This window comes from Lethenteron reissneri, unplaced genomic scaffold (assembly GCF_015708825.2).
Source record: "Lethenteron reissneri isolate LAM-NWPU_2019-01 unplaced genomic scaffold, ASM1570882v1 scaffold_115, whole genome shotgun sequence".
Taxonomy (NCBI): Eukaryota; Metazoa; Chordata; class Hyperoartia; order Petromyzontiformes; family Petromyzontidae; genus Lethenteron; species Lethenteron reissneri.
The window spans coordinates 213644-230351 of record NW_026890838.1 but is presented as its reverse complement, the minus strand read 5'-3'; the positions used below and the strand labels follow the sequence as shown (position 1 = coordinate 230351).

Below are 16708 nucleotides of genomic sequence, written 5' to 3'. Positions count from 1 at the left end.
ATCACTTCGTGTTAACCAGAATATCGGGATCGAACATTGCATGGTAATTGTGAACGGGCGGAAAACTAAAAAACGCCCTCTAAGGTTAAAACCCAGAATAGCAGGTTAAAACAGAGACAGTGGAATTAAGATAATACCGTATCAAACCAATTGCATCCTGTGATAAATGGTGTTAGAGGTACGCACTCTGAATCGGAAAATAACAGATAGCTCGAGTCAAATTGACTACACTCTGTGAGATAATTGTTTTATATGCACTCTGAAAGGGAATGTCAAAGTAACTCCCGCCACACTTTGAGATGCTGGGATTAAGAATAATTTTTGAATGGGTTACAGGATACTGGGAACTCGTATTAAAACGTACCGACCAATCTGTTACAAAGCAGTACAGTCAGAGAGACATATGGGAAGGGAGCTATATCGATAACACGAACACACCTCGAGGGAAACTAAGTGACTGGATAAGATGTAACAAAGGCGAACACGATGCAAAAACTGCAGAGAAGGCAGGACAGGACTCATGCCTTCCCACACAGGCATACAGACAGGGATTGTGGAATGAGGAAAATTTTGGAAAGGAAACGGGAGAGAAATCGTCTCTAATAAACGAGGAGAAATGTCCTCACACCCTCGAGAGGGAGGAGAAATCAAAGCTCGCGACACCAGCGAAACTCACAGACGTTGATCCACAGAATAAATATGGAAGTAACATTAAATCACACTCTTGGGTACGTGGACAGAGTCCAGGGATTGATCGCACAAAAATTATGGATATCGAACAAAAAATCCTTGACAAAGGGAAACCCTCACAATTCGAGAGAGGGAGGAAAAATGTTAAAGTAAAGTCGACAGGACATGCTCCACTAAGGGCAGAGGCAAAAACTGAAGGGAAATGGCAACACGCCCGACACAGCACAGACCAAAGTGACAGATTGCCTGATGATAACTTGTTTGATGATGACGCTGTCGGCGATCAACTTTCGGAATACCTATTCACCAGTAAAACCCTTAAATTGATGGACAAGGCTCTAGTCAGAATTCCCGATTTTGACCTCCACAATAAGACTATGGATATCCACACACATATCGCAACAGTAGAAGAGGAGGCAATGATTAGAGGGCTGAGGAGACGGGATGAAAAAGCGAGTTTGTTGAAACGGACCTTACATAAAGAATCTATCCCATGGGTAAAGTCACTACCACACAAGGTTAGAAATGATTTTAAACAACTGAGCCTGGCAGTGATTCGGAAGTTTGGAGAATATTCGACACTCACTGAGGGGTTTTATGCTGTAAAATCGATGACCCAGGGCATGGACCAAGATCCACGTGACTACCTCGTCCAATTTAAAAGAGCATATTACGCAGGCGATGTGAATCAATACCACGAAGGAGATAAAATGTTCAAAATTATGTTTTTTGAATCATTGAGCCCAGAGATTACAGAAAGGGTGAGGATGGTTTTGAATCCAGAAACCGCATCCTTACGCCGCATAGAGAGCAAGGCGTACATGGCATGGTTGTACAGAGCTAAGAATCATAATTCGGATCCAGAACACAGGGAGAGGGATAAGGAACCCAGCCTCTCAGAGAGGAATAAAAATCACCGAGCAGTCCCACCATGCAGGACGGAGCAAACACGCACGCACACATGGCAAAATAACCCAGAGAGAGGTTGGCACGAGAATGAGAGCGGCACAAAGCCGAACATTCAGAGGAATCGCAGGAGGGGGAGGTTCAGAACAGAACCATACCAACACACCATGCCACGACACACACAAGATCAAAATTACCCACAAAGATGGCGAAGTAACAATCCAGGAAAAATTTGGCACCCAAATGGGAGAAACACTGGGCCAAAAATGTACGAGAATCGCAGGAGGGAGAGGTTCAGAGCAGAACCATATCAACACCCCATCCCACGACACACGCAAAGTTCAAATTACGCACAGAGATGGCAAGATAACCACCTAGCGGGAAGGTGTTACACAGACCGCGGAGGTATGGATGCGAACATTCAGGAGAATCGCAGGATGGGAGGTCAAACACAATCGATCCAATTCCGACCAATGCCTCCACCGGCTATACCAGGAGGGAATAGAGGAATAACACAGAATGCGGTCCAAATACGTGATGAACCATCCACAGCGATTGAGAGCGGGCAGCCCATACGCGCCACGCACGCTGAAGTTTTGTTAAACCCTGGCCTCATTGGGAAATACAAGCAGGCTGCAAGTGATAGGGCTGAATTGAAGTGTGATCGGACAATGGATAACAGACAGCAGAGACAAAGAGAGAACACAGAGACACGCCCTGAGGAGCGCAGGCGTGAGCCTTTGAATGGAAAATATCCAAGGGAAACCAAAATGTATGTGGATCGGAGTGCTAAAATGGAGACGAATGTTCATGACATATCAGGAATGGTGTTGGAATCTAACACACTCGTAAAAACAAAGAGGGCAACATTACGAGGCACAGAATTAAGTCGACACACTGACTCGGCAAATGTGCATGTAATCGCAGAGAGAGCGAATGCCACGAACCAAGTGTCAAAGTGGGTCGTGTGCGCGAATTCTGGTTACGTGCAGCACAATTTTTCACCACACACTCCCACGACGCGAGAGAGTGAGAGAGGAAACTACAAAAACGAACCCGAAAACCGTGATCAAATTATCAAAGTGATAAGTGGTAAACGAGGCAACATGAGGAAGGTAACGCATAAATGCGTTCGAAACCGCTACCTAGCGTTTCCCAGGATTTAACAAAAACAAAAATTAAATTCGTCGGAGTTATGATGTATGAGAACCATGTAACTGATGATATCGATGTTTTAACGTGTTGTTATTTTCTTTGCTTAATTCAAATGTAACCATGTTAAGCAAAAACAAAAATGAATATTCGTCGGAGTTATGATGTATGAGAACCGATGTAACGCAATATCGATGTTAACGTGTTGTTATTTTCTTTGCTTAATTCAAATGTAACCAGGATTTAACAAAAACTAAAATGAATATTCGCCGTAGTTATGATGTATGAGAACCGATGTAACGCAATATCAATGTTAACGTGTTGTTTATTTTCTTTGCTTATTTCAGATGTAACCAGGTTAAGATTGTAATACGTGCACGCGCGTCGTAAGAAATAACCGCCGAGAGTAAGGGCGGCTGATGGGATTCATGACATAAAAAGGGGGCATTACTTTGTTTGAAAATTCGCCAGTGGCCAAATCGACCCCTGATAATTTTCAAACGGGCGGACTGTTGTGTATGTACCCCCTTTTTATTTATTTTTAATTTTTTTTTTAAGAATTATTCTGCCATCATATATAATATTGTTTTTTTAATAGACACGGGGCAACGTGGAACGAACACGCCCCCACACTTCCACAGATGCGCGCATACCTCAATTCAAAGGAAAGACGGCATGAAAGAGGGTAATCAAGGTCATAAACTCCCCGAATTTCACACAAGAGGAACAAGGGAGGGGGGAATGGCAGGCAGGGGGGTCAGCAGGACATCCTTTTGTTAAAAAAACCTCAAACCAGGCACCATGGAGGAAGAGATAATTATATTCTGAACAAAGATAAGCCGGGATATCAGATTAAATAATCACAAGAAGTCAAATAATAAGTACGGAATTAAAGTAGAAGAGGAATCAAGGGCGGAGAAGGCTCTCAAAATTAACCAAACACAACAACCCATGGGAAGCGAGCAACACGGCCGTCTTTGTCTTTCCGAGAGGATCTCCACACGCAGGCACAAAGCTAGGAAATGACACCCATAAAGGGGGCAATGGCTCAAAGGAAATTAACACGTCTTCGAAGATCAATAAATAAAAGCATGCGCCGGGTGCTTCCACCGTGGAAACAACTGTCTTTGTCTTCCCACAACACGGACAGGAAAAAAATTGCACACACGAGGAAATAACATTTCCATGAGAGATCGGGTCACGATGAAACATCGTGAACACGGTTTCGGCATAACTGTGCAGATGGAACCAAGCAGCAAATAAGTTGCATTTCAACTTCCAAACCAAAACAACTTAAGCTGTGTGAGACAAAAGATATGATCCCCGAGCAAGGGAGAGAATAATTAAGCTCGCTTAACGCGTAGGTTTTCGCGACAAATATTATTCAGTAACAAAACATGGATTCGAATGTTTTTTTTATATATAACTCGACGCGAATCATCGGTCTGGCTAATGGATAACTTCGGTGGCGCCGTCACGAGGCACCCCCACCCCTTTCTTCCAGAACGACACAGCTGTGTCTTCAAAGCTAATAAACACACGGACAAACACGCACGCGAAACACACGGACGGACACACACACAACGAACACAGATGGTTCAGCCCACAGGAGGGTTTTATGACAGCCTTTGAACAACTCGGGAAACTGAGTGGAATTTCCAGATATAAACCGAAGAAAAATCCATTCAAAGCAGATCATCCGGGCCACGAGCCCATCTCGTCGCCAGGGCTTCGGCTCCACCAGCAGATCGCCAGGGCTCTTGAGCCCCAACTCGTCGCCAGGGCTTCGACTCCACCACAGATCGTCAAGAAGTTTTCGTCATTCAGAATGACGAGGTTCGCGGAGTAGCGACGCGTAGCTACAAGCCGAGGTCTGCACCACCTGAGAAGAATCGCTACCCTGAGTCGCAGAGCTGCGAGTGAAGCCAACAAAGACGCCAACGTCCACCCTGCCACGAACGAAGCATCGCTCCTCGTCAGAGTGACGACCAGCCAACAACCCGCAGGAAAGGCGGAGATCGCTGAACGAGCGCCAACGTGCGCCACCGTGCGCCACCTTGCGCCACCGTGCGCCACCGTGCGCCACCGTGCGCCACCTTGCGCCACCGTGCGCCACCGTGCGCCACCGTGCGCCACCGTGCGCCACCTTGCGCCACCGTGCGCCACCGAGCGACAACGAGCGACACCGAGCGACAACGAGCGACACCCAGATCGACCAGCATCAACCAAAACCGACTCGTCATCCCGCCGTGGAGAAAAAGAGTCAAAGTCTTCTGAACGAGCGCCGCCGCTCACCTCACAGCGGAGAAAGTCTCAGCTCCTGCTCGCACAGACAGCAGAGAGGTCGTATCGCTCCCCACATACAGACTCAAGGAAACAGAGAAATCTTGTCAAACCGGTTCCTTTGTCAAAGAGTCTCGCTGAAGAATTAATTAAAACAGAGCCAGATTAGCTCTCCCGCAACACGCCCTCACCCACCATTGTATCAAACATTCCGTTAAGAGGATTTTTATACTTGCCGATGAATCTATTGACATATACTTTCGCCTCTTGGGTATAATAAGTGCTATATTACCGCCATAGGAAGTGTGTCATGCTTGTTTTCAAACTCGACCAGTCGCCGATTGTGATCGATACATGGGCGAACTAATGAGATGCCTGGTAGGAAAAGTAGAGGTTACAATTGATAGAAGTGTTTTTAGTCATTCAATTCGTTAAATGCATAAGTGTTTATTCATTCATTTTAGTCAAATGCATAAGAGTTTTCGTTATTCATATTGCATAATTGCATAATTTCGCAACTGCATAAGTTTTGTCTTTCATATTAGTTAATTGCATAATCTTGCCCATGAATTATTGACGCATGTTTGACCTGCATGATAGAATGTCACGTGTTTGTTAGAATAAAATTGTTATCACAGAAGCATATCGAGTGTTCTTTCCAAGTCCATGCAAAACTGTCTTATTCATAAGAGCTGTTACCTGCGATGAGATATGAAAATGGAGACCTAAAATATTATAACACACACTAGGATAATCGGTAAACGTTTAATTGATGATAATCGTGTTATCCTGATTGATAACTCTGGATAAACGAAACTAAGCAAATTATCATAACTGCACACATTAACATAATCGCAAGCCTCCGCATAAATTACTACGATTATCTCCGTGATTATCATAATTTATGCATATAATTACACGCATTATCATAATTTATGCATATTAATATACACATTAACATAATTAATGCGATTTGCGCATTTTTCGGAAAATTATTCATTTTTATTATTTTTATCAAAATTTCATAATACCAACACATACAACACAATGCAGACAGATATATCTAAAGTTTTATTTAAATAGAAGTTAAAATTCAATAAAACCTAGGCTAGAATACAAATCTGTAACAAAAATCCACGATGCCTTCAAATGTGCTCTTTAAAGTACCTCCTTGCGAAAAAACAGATCGGCAGACATCTTTCATTGAACGTTCTCTACACGAAACAAAGGAATGTTTTACACAAACTATAAATACCACGGCCTTTTAGGAATGCATGTGTAATGGGTTCCAGAGACACTTGAGGTATCTTCTTTATTACAATAAAACACTCCAACAGTCCTGATACTCTGTTACAGCCTAGGTACAGCCTAGGTACACAGCCTAGATACACTACTCTGGCTACGCTCTGGGGTCCTCCGGCTGCAATTACCCTAGGGGAGGCTAATTGACCCGACCCAGCCAAGGTGCGGGTCTGGACTCTGGCTTCCTCGGAAATCGCCCTTACAAGGGTGTAGAGCCGGGAGTCCCAGAGTCCCACCACTGGCCCTCACAGTGTCCCGGCCCTTACAAGGACAAGCGGGACGAGGGGGTCCAGGGTCCTAAGCTGGCTGGTCTTGGGTCTTGAGCTACAACTGGCCCCGATCGGCCAGGGAGCTGCCTCTTTTATGCCTCGTCCCCAACGAGGGGTGGGGTTGTGTGCGACCCCAGATATCCCACAGAGCACGCACAGCCCCCCCGTTGGTGGCGCCAAGGGGCTTAACTGTTTGGGGTGCCTGGGATACTAGCGCCTGGCACCGAGGGCTTATCTGCCTAGGATCCGAGAGCCCCCAGCAACCCCTCCTCTCTTATGGCACACACAATGCACTTGAAATCTAACCAGAAAACTATACAGACATATTAGCAGACAGATATCACCAAGATACATCTTAGATTTTATGTCGCTATTTCATTATACCTGATGATGATTGCTTGTGTTGCAATCGAAACGTCGTATGCTATTATTTAATTAAATTTATTATTTTATCTTTAGACGTGACTTAACCGAAAGAACCAAATAATCTCCATTTGACTTTGTATTGTCTAAGAAGTCCACCCACACCTCCACATCCACAAACTCCTGGGAGTTGCCTCGCTCTGCCTCACAGTCAGAATTTAGTTCCTGTTTCACACTGCCTCCATCTATGTGAAGGTCCGATTTGGGAGTTGAATAATCTTCAAATTTAACCTTCACTTCTACGCTCTTCACTGTTACTTCTTCACATTTCACTTTCGCCTCTTCATATTTCACCTTGATACCTTTCAAAGTGTCCAGGCTGGGATTGTCTTCTGGTTCTTGTTTCATGAACAATGGGGTCATTGCAGCACTTTGACTTTCACAAGCTGATTTCAGATTACACTTCTTGTGGATTTTCTGATGCGTGCGTGTTCTCTGGTGTTTTTTAAGATTTGATGAATGTGCAAACGCTTTCCCACAAACACTGCACTTGAAGAGTTTCTCTCCTGTGTGTGTTCTCTGGTGTTGTTTAAGAGTAGATGAATCTAAAAATGTCTTCCCACACACTGCATTTGAAGGGTTTATCTCCTGTGTGTGTTCTCTGGTGTCGTCGAAGAGCAGATGAATCTGAAAACGCCTTCTCACACACACTGCACTTGAAGGGTTTATCTCCTGTGTGTATTCTCTGGTGGGTCTGAAGAGTTGATGACTTTGCAAACGCCTTCCCACACAGAGTGCACTTAAAAGGTTTCTCTCCTGTGTGTGTTCTCTGGTGTTGTTTAAGAGTAGATGAATAAAAAAATGCCTTCCCACACACTGCACTTGAAGGGGTTATCTCCTGTGTGTTCTCTGGTGGGTCTGAAGATATGACGACCATGAAAATGCCTTCTCACACACAGTGCACTTGAAGGGTTTCTCTCCTGTGTGTGTTCTCTGGTGTCTTTGAAGATGTGATGACTGTGCAAACGCCTTCCCACACACAATGCACTTGAAATGTTTCTCTCCTGTGTGTGTTCTCTGGTGTCTTTGAAGATGTGGTGACTGTGCAAACGCCTTCTCACACACAGTGCACTTGAAAGGTTTCTTTCCTGTGTGTGTTCTCTGGTGTTGTTTAAGAGTAGATGAATAAAAAAATGCCTTCCCACACACACTGCACTTGAAGGGCTTATCTCCTGTGTGTGTTCTCTGGTGGGTCTTAAGATTTGATGACATTGCAAATGCCTTCCCACACAGAGTGCACTTAAAAGGTTTCTCTCCTGTGTGTGTTCTCTGGTGGATCTTAAGATTTGATGACAATGCAAACGCCTTCCCACACAGAGTGCACTTAAAAGGTTTCTCTCCTGTGTGTGTTCTCTGGTGGGTCTGAAGAGTTGATGACTGTGCAAACGCCTTCCCACACACAGTGCACTTGAAGGGTTTCTCTCCTGTGTGTGTTCTCTGGTGTGATTTAAGAATGAACGACCATGCAAACGCCTTCTCACACACAGTGCACTTGAAAGGTTTATCTCCTGTGTGTGTTCTCTGGTGTCTTTGAAGATGTGATGACAGTGCAAACGCCTTCCCACACACACTGCACTTAAAAGGTTTCTCTCCTGTGTGTGTTCTTTGGTGGGTCTGAAGATATGACGACCATGAAAATGCCTTCTCACACACAGTGCACTTGAAGGGTTTCTCTCCTGTGTGTGTTCTCTGGTGTCTTTGAAGATGTGATAACTGTGCAAACGCCTTCTCACACACAGTGCACTTGAAAGGTTTCTTTCCTGTGTGTGTTCTCTGGTGTCTTTGAAGATCTGGTGACCGTGCAAACGCCTTCTCACACACAGTGCACTTGAAAGGTTTCTATCCTGTGTGTGTTCTCTGTTGTTTAAAAGTAGATGAATCAAAAAATGCCTTCCCACACACATTGCACTTGAAGGGCTTATCTCCTGTGTGTGTTCTCTGGTGGGTTTGAAGATTTGATGACTTTGCAAACGCCTTCCCACACAGAGTGCACTTAAAAGGTTTCTCTCCTGTGTGTGTTTTCTGGTGGATCTTAAGATTTGATGACATTGCAAACGCCTTCCCACACAGAGTGCACTTAAAAGGTTTATCTCCTGTGTGTGTTCTCTGGTGTGATTTAAGAATGGATGACTGTGCAAACACCTTTTTACACACACTGCACTTAAAAGGTTTCTCTCCTTTGTGTATTTTCTGGTGGGTCTTAAGATTTGATGACATTGCAAACGCCTTCCCACACAGAGTGCACTTAAAAGGTTTCTCTCCTGTGTGTGTTCTCTGGTGTTGTTTAAGAGTAGATGAATAAAAAAATGCCTTCCCACACACTGCACTTGAAGGGGTTATCTCCTGTGTGTGTTCTCTGGTGGGTCTGAAGATATGACGACCATGAAAATGCCTTCTCACACACAGTGCACTTGAAGGGTTTCTCTCCTGTGTGTGTTCTCTGGTGTCTTTGAAGATGTGATGACTGTGCAAACGCCTTCCCACACACAATGCACTTGAAATGTTTCTCTCCTGTGTGTGTTCTCTGGTGTCTTTGAAGATGTGGTGACTGTGCAAACGCCTTCTCACACACAGTGCACTTGAAAGGTTTCTTTCCTGTGTGTGTTCTCTGGTGTTGTTTAAGAGTAGATGAATAAAAAAATGCCTTCCCACACACACTGCACTTGAAGGGCTTATCTCCTGTGTGTGTTCTCTGGTGGGTCTTAAGATTTGATGACATTGCAAATGCCTTCCCACACAGAGTGCACTTAAAAGGTTTCTCTCCTGTGTGTGTTCTCTGGTGGATCTTAAGATTTGATGACAATGCAAACGCCTTCCCACACACAGTGCACTTGAAGGGTTTCTCTCCTGTGTGTGTTCTCTGGTGTGATTTAAGAATGAACGACCATGCAAACGCCTTCTCACACACAGTGCACTTGAAAGGTTTATCTCCTGTGTGTGTTCTCTGGTGTCTTTGAAGATGTGATGACAGTGCAAACGCCTTCCCACACACACTGCACTTAAAAGGTTTCTCTCCTGTGTGTGTTCTTTGGTGGGTCTGAAGATATGACGACCATGAAAATGCCTTCTCACACACAGTGCACTTGAAGGGTTTCTCTCCTGTGTGTGTTCTCTGGTGTCTTTGAAGATGTGATGACTGTGCAAACGCCATCTCACACACAGTGCACTTGAAAGGTTTCTTTCCTGTGTGTGTTCTCTGGTGTCTTTGAACATCTGGTGACCGTGCAAACGCCTTCTCACACACAGTGCACTTGAAAGGTTTCTTTCCTGTGTGTGTTCTCTGTTGTTTAAAAGTAGATGAATCAAAAAATGCCTTCCCACACACATTGCACTTGAAGGGCTTATCTCCTGTGTGTGTTCTCTGGTGGGTTTGAAGATTTGATGACTTTGCAAACGCCTTCCCACACAGAGTGCACTTAAAAGGTTTCTCTCCTGTGTGTGTTTTCTGGTGGATCTTAAGATTTGATGACATTGCAAACGCCTTCCCACACAGAGTGCACTTAAAAGGTTTATCTCCTGTGTGTGTTCTCTGGTGTGATTTAAGAATGGATGACTGTGCAAACACCTTTTTACACACACTGCACTTAAAAGGTTTCTCTCCTGTGTGTGTTCTCTGGTGGGTCTTAAGATTTGATGACTTTGCAAACGCCTTCCCACACAGAGTGCACTTAAAAGGTTTATCTCCTGTGTGTGTTCTCTGGTGTGATTTAAGAATGGATGACCGTGCAAACGCCTTCTCACACACAGTGCACTTGAAAGGTTTCTCTCCTGTGTGTGTTCTCTGGTGTGATTTAAGAATTGATGACTTTGCAAACGCCTTCCCACACACACTGCACTTAAAAGGTTTCTCTCCTGTGTGTGTTCTCTGGTGTTGTTTAAGAGTAGATGAATCAAAAAATGCCTTCCCACACACACTGCACTTGAAGGGGTTATCTCCTGTGTGTGTTCTCTGGTGTCTTTGAAGATGCGATGACTGTGCAAACGCCTTCTCACACACAGTGCACTTGAAAGGTTTCTTTCCTGTGTGTGTTCTCTGGTGGGTCTTAAGATTTGATGACTTTGCAAACGCCTTCCCACACAGAGTGCACTTAAAAGGTTTATCTCCTGTGTGTGTTCTGTGGTGTTGTTTAAGAGTAGATGAATCTTAAAATGCCTTCCCACACACACAGCACTCTAAGTGTTTCTCTCCTGTGTGTGTTCTCTGGTGCTGTGTCAAGTTTCCAGTACGATCCGTGCTGTTTGCATGCTGGTCGCATTGTTCCCTTCTTGTACTGAACTGCGCTGAGTGCCTTTGCTCCATCAGGCCAATTCTGCAGAGAGAGCGTCAGCTGCAAACAGAAAAGCATGTCCACACCATCTATGTGAGTATTGAGGCACAGAGGAATGCATATATACACAGTCACACATGACTTACACATCTATACATATTCATATTTTCATGATATAGTGAAAGAGATTCCCCAATTAATCACACGGGCTGTTAAGGCACACAATGCGAGGGCAAATGGTCATAAATATGCCTGGACACCCTAGTGTCTTCAAAATTAATGTTTACCAAAAACTCCAAGCACACAATTTCAGTTGTCTAGCTACGACAGGAATATTTAAGAAAAAAATTGTTAACCTAGCAAAGGCTTTTGAAAAGAATACTATTTGTATTATGCAGAAATGTATAAATTAATGTTCATTTGCAACTTAGAGGTGTGAAGCCAGGCTCAGATGGGCTTGAATGCGAGGATGAACAGATCTAACTTAAGCTGCATATGTGCTGTGTTAATTTCCTGACTGTTTCCATTCTGATGAAAATTTCCAAAGCAAAACTAAAATAAACTATATTTATGATTTAACCTCCATGTTCAATCGAGTCAATATACTTGACAGCAAATACAAACTTCACATGTTCATACACTTGCATGGTAAAAAGGTGGTTAAATTTTGACTTAAAACTTTCGTGACTGCAAGAATTAATATTCTTTGGTTATTTCGGTAAAGTCATGTAGATAGAAAATAATAATACAAATAAAGTGAATAGAAGAAAAAAAAAACTACTAATGTAGGCTGTAGCCTGGTTCTTAACCTCGGTGAGCGCAGAGGCGTATCTAGGATATTTTGCGCCCGGGGACGAACTATAAAATTGGCGCCCCCCCCCCGTTTAATCACATTTTCCTATTACATCGAATAAGGAATAACAATTTTTTATGAAACATTGTATATAAAGAAGCTAATTTATAGAAATTATATTACATGGCTCACTCAGTCACTGTCGTAGACTGGTTGACACAGTCTACAAAAGATTATTTTTTCTTGATTTCACTGTCGCAAACTGGTCAATCACGTAATCAAAATATGTTTTTTCCAATGTTTTTCTTTCAACGCTAAGAAGAGCAAGATCGCTGATCTTGTCCCATTGAAGCACGCAAATACGACAAAATAAGTTTCAATTTGCTGAACGACCGCTCACAGCTTGCAATTGAAACTGCTACTGTTAATAAAATTTGCAGTGAAATTCGCAAATTCGGAAATATGTCGTCTCCATAAAACACAATAAAACCAAGGAGATCCAAAGGAGTTTCTGGTAGAACTTAATTCCGGTTACCGAGTAGCATTTTGCAATCTCCAAATTCTGTGAAAAGTTCGTGGCCATTGATGTCGGTGTCATAGAAATTTCCAAAATCTGTGCAATTTCGACGAATTGCATCGACATCTGTGCCAGTTCTCCCGGCATCTTCCGACGTCACCTAATTCTTCTGTCCACATCGATCCCCCAGGCTGTGCATCTTGTTTTGGCGTTTTTTACAGCAACTTGGCTCAAATCATCACGAAGCTGGACAAATTCATGCTCCAAAGATTCAAGATCAGTTGCTGCTTCCTTGAAATTCATAGTAGGACCCTGTAAGCGCTTCTGAACACGATACATTTTTCCAAGAATGACATTCCAGAAATGTAATAAAACTATGAAGTAAAAATTTAATACGCATGCCTGTAACTGTTATGCATCACTTCTGGTTTCAGGCGTCATAGTTACGTCCTCCGACAATTTGTCTAGCAGCCCTACTAGTTCATCCATTCCTTCATAGAGAGCTTTAACAGCTTCTGATCGTGCACTCCAGCGTATTTCAGACTCCCGCTTTACTGTGATGGGCACAGCTTTTTTTAACTCTTCCCAACGAATTGTTGAACGAGAGAAAAATATATACTTTCAACTGTTCCAAAAAACGTGACGACAAGTGGATCCTGTTTAGCTGAGTGTACTCCTGCTAAGTTTAAGCTGTGGTTGTCACAGTTGACAAACAATGCTCTGTGATTTTTGTCACATATTCGTTGTTGAAGGCCGGATATATGCCCAGTCATCACAGCAGCATTGTGATAACATTGTGCCCGACAGTCGGCTAGAGGTATGTTGTCAAATTTCAGTATCTCGACGATGACTCTTTCTAGGCTTGCTGCATCTTTTGCATGTATCTCGATATAACCTAAAAATGATTTTTTGAAAATCCACATCCACAAATCTTATGACCTGAGAAAATGTAATTACATGCAATGTAGGCTGTGTGTGGCGGGATATATAAACTTTTAGGTTGAGGTGTAGATTTGCGCAGTAGTTTCAGGCTGCCGCGCCCGCCGCAATAAGTGATAATGTAACGTTGTAAGCCTCATTTAGGCGCCCCTTTACCTTGGCGCCCGGGGACATATGTACCCCCCTGCCCCCCCCTAGCTACGCCTCTGGGTGAGCGTACTGGCAGTCTAGAATGTAGACTGTAGCCTGGTTCTTAACCTCGGTGAGTGTATTGGCAGTCTATAATGTAGACTATTGCCTGTTTTTTGACGAGACCTTTGCAATGGACTAGACCTTGGTGATGGACACTCACAGCTTTGTACGTAAAAAAAGTCCTAGCAGCTTCCACGTAGTGTTACAGAGCCTAATGAAAGAATGCTGCTAGACCAATTTGAAGTGAGACTTTGGATGCCAAACCAAAGCTGGTCGTGAACACATTAACCAGGTATAGGAGCTCCTCCACCACGTGTAGAACGACCTGATTATTCATGGAGAGCTGAGCAGGTGCAGTGCTGTATGACATTAAATTCCCAGGGAGGTGTTCTTTGGGTCTTTCGGTAAAGTCACGTCACTTAACCGAAAGACCCAAAGAATATGAATTCCTGCAGTTACGAAAGCTTTAAGTCAAGATTTTCCCAGGGAGGTGATCTTTTTGTAGAACATATGCAAGGCCCCATTTCGTCATGGAATTCTCCAGGTACAGAACACGATTCTCCAACTCAATATCATTGAGTAGCCATGACCAGATCATCAACATGCGTAACATGGTTGACCAGCAGGGGATAATCCCTTGACTATAACCAGACATTGATTAGCGTATCATTGTTACTGTATCAAATGCATTTTTTATAGGGTCGTTGTGAGCTTCTCAAAACACAACTATTTGAAAATGCTAAGTAATGTAATGCATGCGGCTAGAGGGAATTTCGGCCACAAGCCAAATTGAACAAGAAAGGGATCCGACTCCTGGTAACGCAACTTTAGATGGGCCAGCCAAAAATCATAAAAATCCTCAACGATTGTGAGAAGAGGCAGAGACATCGAAAACCAAAAACAAACCAAAACCCCAAGCCTCTTTATGGTACTATAGGCTGTAATTACACCAAGAAAGCAGAGATCTAGTTTCTGCTGAAAATCCGTACTCCTGTACTATAGCTGATGGACAAAAAATACAGCAGCCCCTTGAATGGCGTAGAGGTTACATTCTTGGAAAGTGCCGTGCGAAAGCTAAAATGCCGATATTTAACATTTAAGCCTGACCTAAATAATGGGGTTAGGTAAACGGCATATAAAATATACATTACAATTGAAATAAGTACTGTACTGTATTCCCAATAAACTAAATTACTGAAATAAATGTGGAGAAACCGTATACAAAACATTCCAAGATGAGTTTAAATGTATATAAATAAAGCAGACTTTGTGTTTTTTTGAGAACCAAATTGCGCCAACACTATGAAACAAACACACATCAAAAATTCCATGCGTACTCAAGGGTAAGTTATGTTTTTCACACAATTTTTAGCTTACCTGTTCACCATCAACACCTGTAACACCTGCACACTCCAACACCCCGCCGCTGCTATATTTTTTCTCATTTACCACATTATCCTTACATATTATCAGGCCTGCATTTTTGCCACAAAATTAATTAACTTCCAGGTCCTTATTGTCCTCTCTGCACACGCACGGCTCACCTATAATATACTGTAATATTTCATCATGGAACCTTTTCCAGTACTAAAATATGAGAATAGGTTTTCCCTGTTTTTCTGGCAACAAAACAGGTGTTAAGATGTTAAAACACCAAACTGAAACCTTTAACAAGGAATCATGTGTGCATTAACCACAATACTTGTGGTCAGAATGCAAACAAAAACACTCTGATAGAAAATGCATGGTCTGCTGCTGAGGCAGACTGTTTTAGAAGGTTGAAATGGGTGTAGCCCAAGGGTCATAAAGAAGTGGCCGGGGCAAGTGATGTTAACGTAATAAATTAGCATGTTAATGTGAAATCGAAAAGTGGTGCAATCCAAAGCGGCCTCCCTACAAGACAGAGAAGGAGCGAGGCTCTACCTGGGTAAACAACAACTACCACCACGACAACGATGTGAACTTCTCACTTCGGATCTCAGTGAGCGCGCACGAAAATAAATCACGTTTGCTAACACAGAGCGCATGCCCGGGATACACTGCCGAGATCATCGATGACCTTGCCGCCGAGAAAGTTCAGCAGCATCTGACAAGCACAACGGGGTGTCAGCCAGATGCGAACTGCCCATATCCCCCATTTAGCACCCTTGCCGAGCACGCGCACGTGTGTGTGTGAGAGATTTGCTCGCGAGCGTGCGGAATTCCGACGGCTGGGACGGGATAGCACCATTGCAAGTATTCTTCCAGAGGAGGAGGTGAGGGGGGGGGGACGAGGGAGCCTCCGGGATCCCGTGAGACAACCCCAGGATGGGTGGCAGGGATACAGACCGGTATAGGCCATGCCACCCAAGTACGCGAGGAGGTAACCCAAGTACACCTGAATGTTACCAAGCTGCAGTCTACAGCGGAGATAGTCCAGTCCGAGGTGGGAGGGCTACGCTCCATGGTCGGGGGGCTAACCAGGCGAGTATCTCAATAAGAGGCAGAACTCGAACAAATGCACACTTAGGAGGGTAAGGGGAAGTAGGCAAGGGACCTCTTATGGAGCCACCACCCTTCCCCGTGCGTGCTATCTATGCGACCAATGGGGGCATCTCGTGAGAGACAGTCCCCAGATCGCCCGCGCGAGAGAAGCACCAGGGTTAAACACCAAGGCCTCCCTAAAGAGGGGACCACAGAGGGGTGCAATCCACGTGGACCCAACACAAATAAACTGTCATGATAATGGTGACGAATGACCCCCACGCAGATATTGACAACAACACCCCAGAATGCGGCGACTGCGGGTGACTGGCTGCGGGAGCTGGTGGCAGGAATAATGGGGGCCACGTCGCTCGTGGAAGGGCAGGTGAACAGGCGGCAAACCCGGATTCTGCTGGACACGTGGGGCGGTAATGTCACTCGTGAGTGCAACACATTGCAGCGTGGTCGGGGTTGAAGTGGGCCGCCGACAGGCCCCGGATCGTGCGCTGCA

The 16708-nt window shown here is 44.2% G+C and overlaps 1 pseudogene; it reads right to left on the bottom strand.

The window, feature by feature from the left end:
- Positions 1 to 6119: 6119 nt before the first annotated feature.
- On the bottom strand, positions 6120 to 13546 carry LOC133361629 (zinc finger protein 721-like; annotated as a pseudogene).
- Positions 13547 to 16708: the final 3162 nt, after the last annotated feature.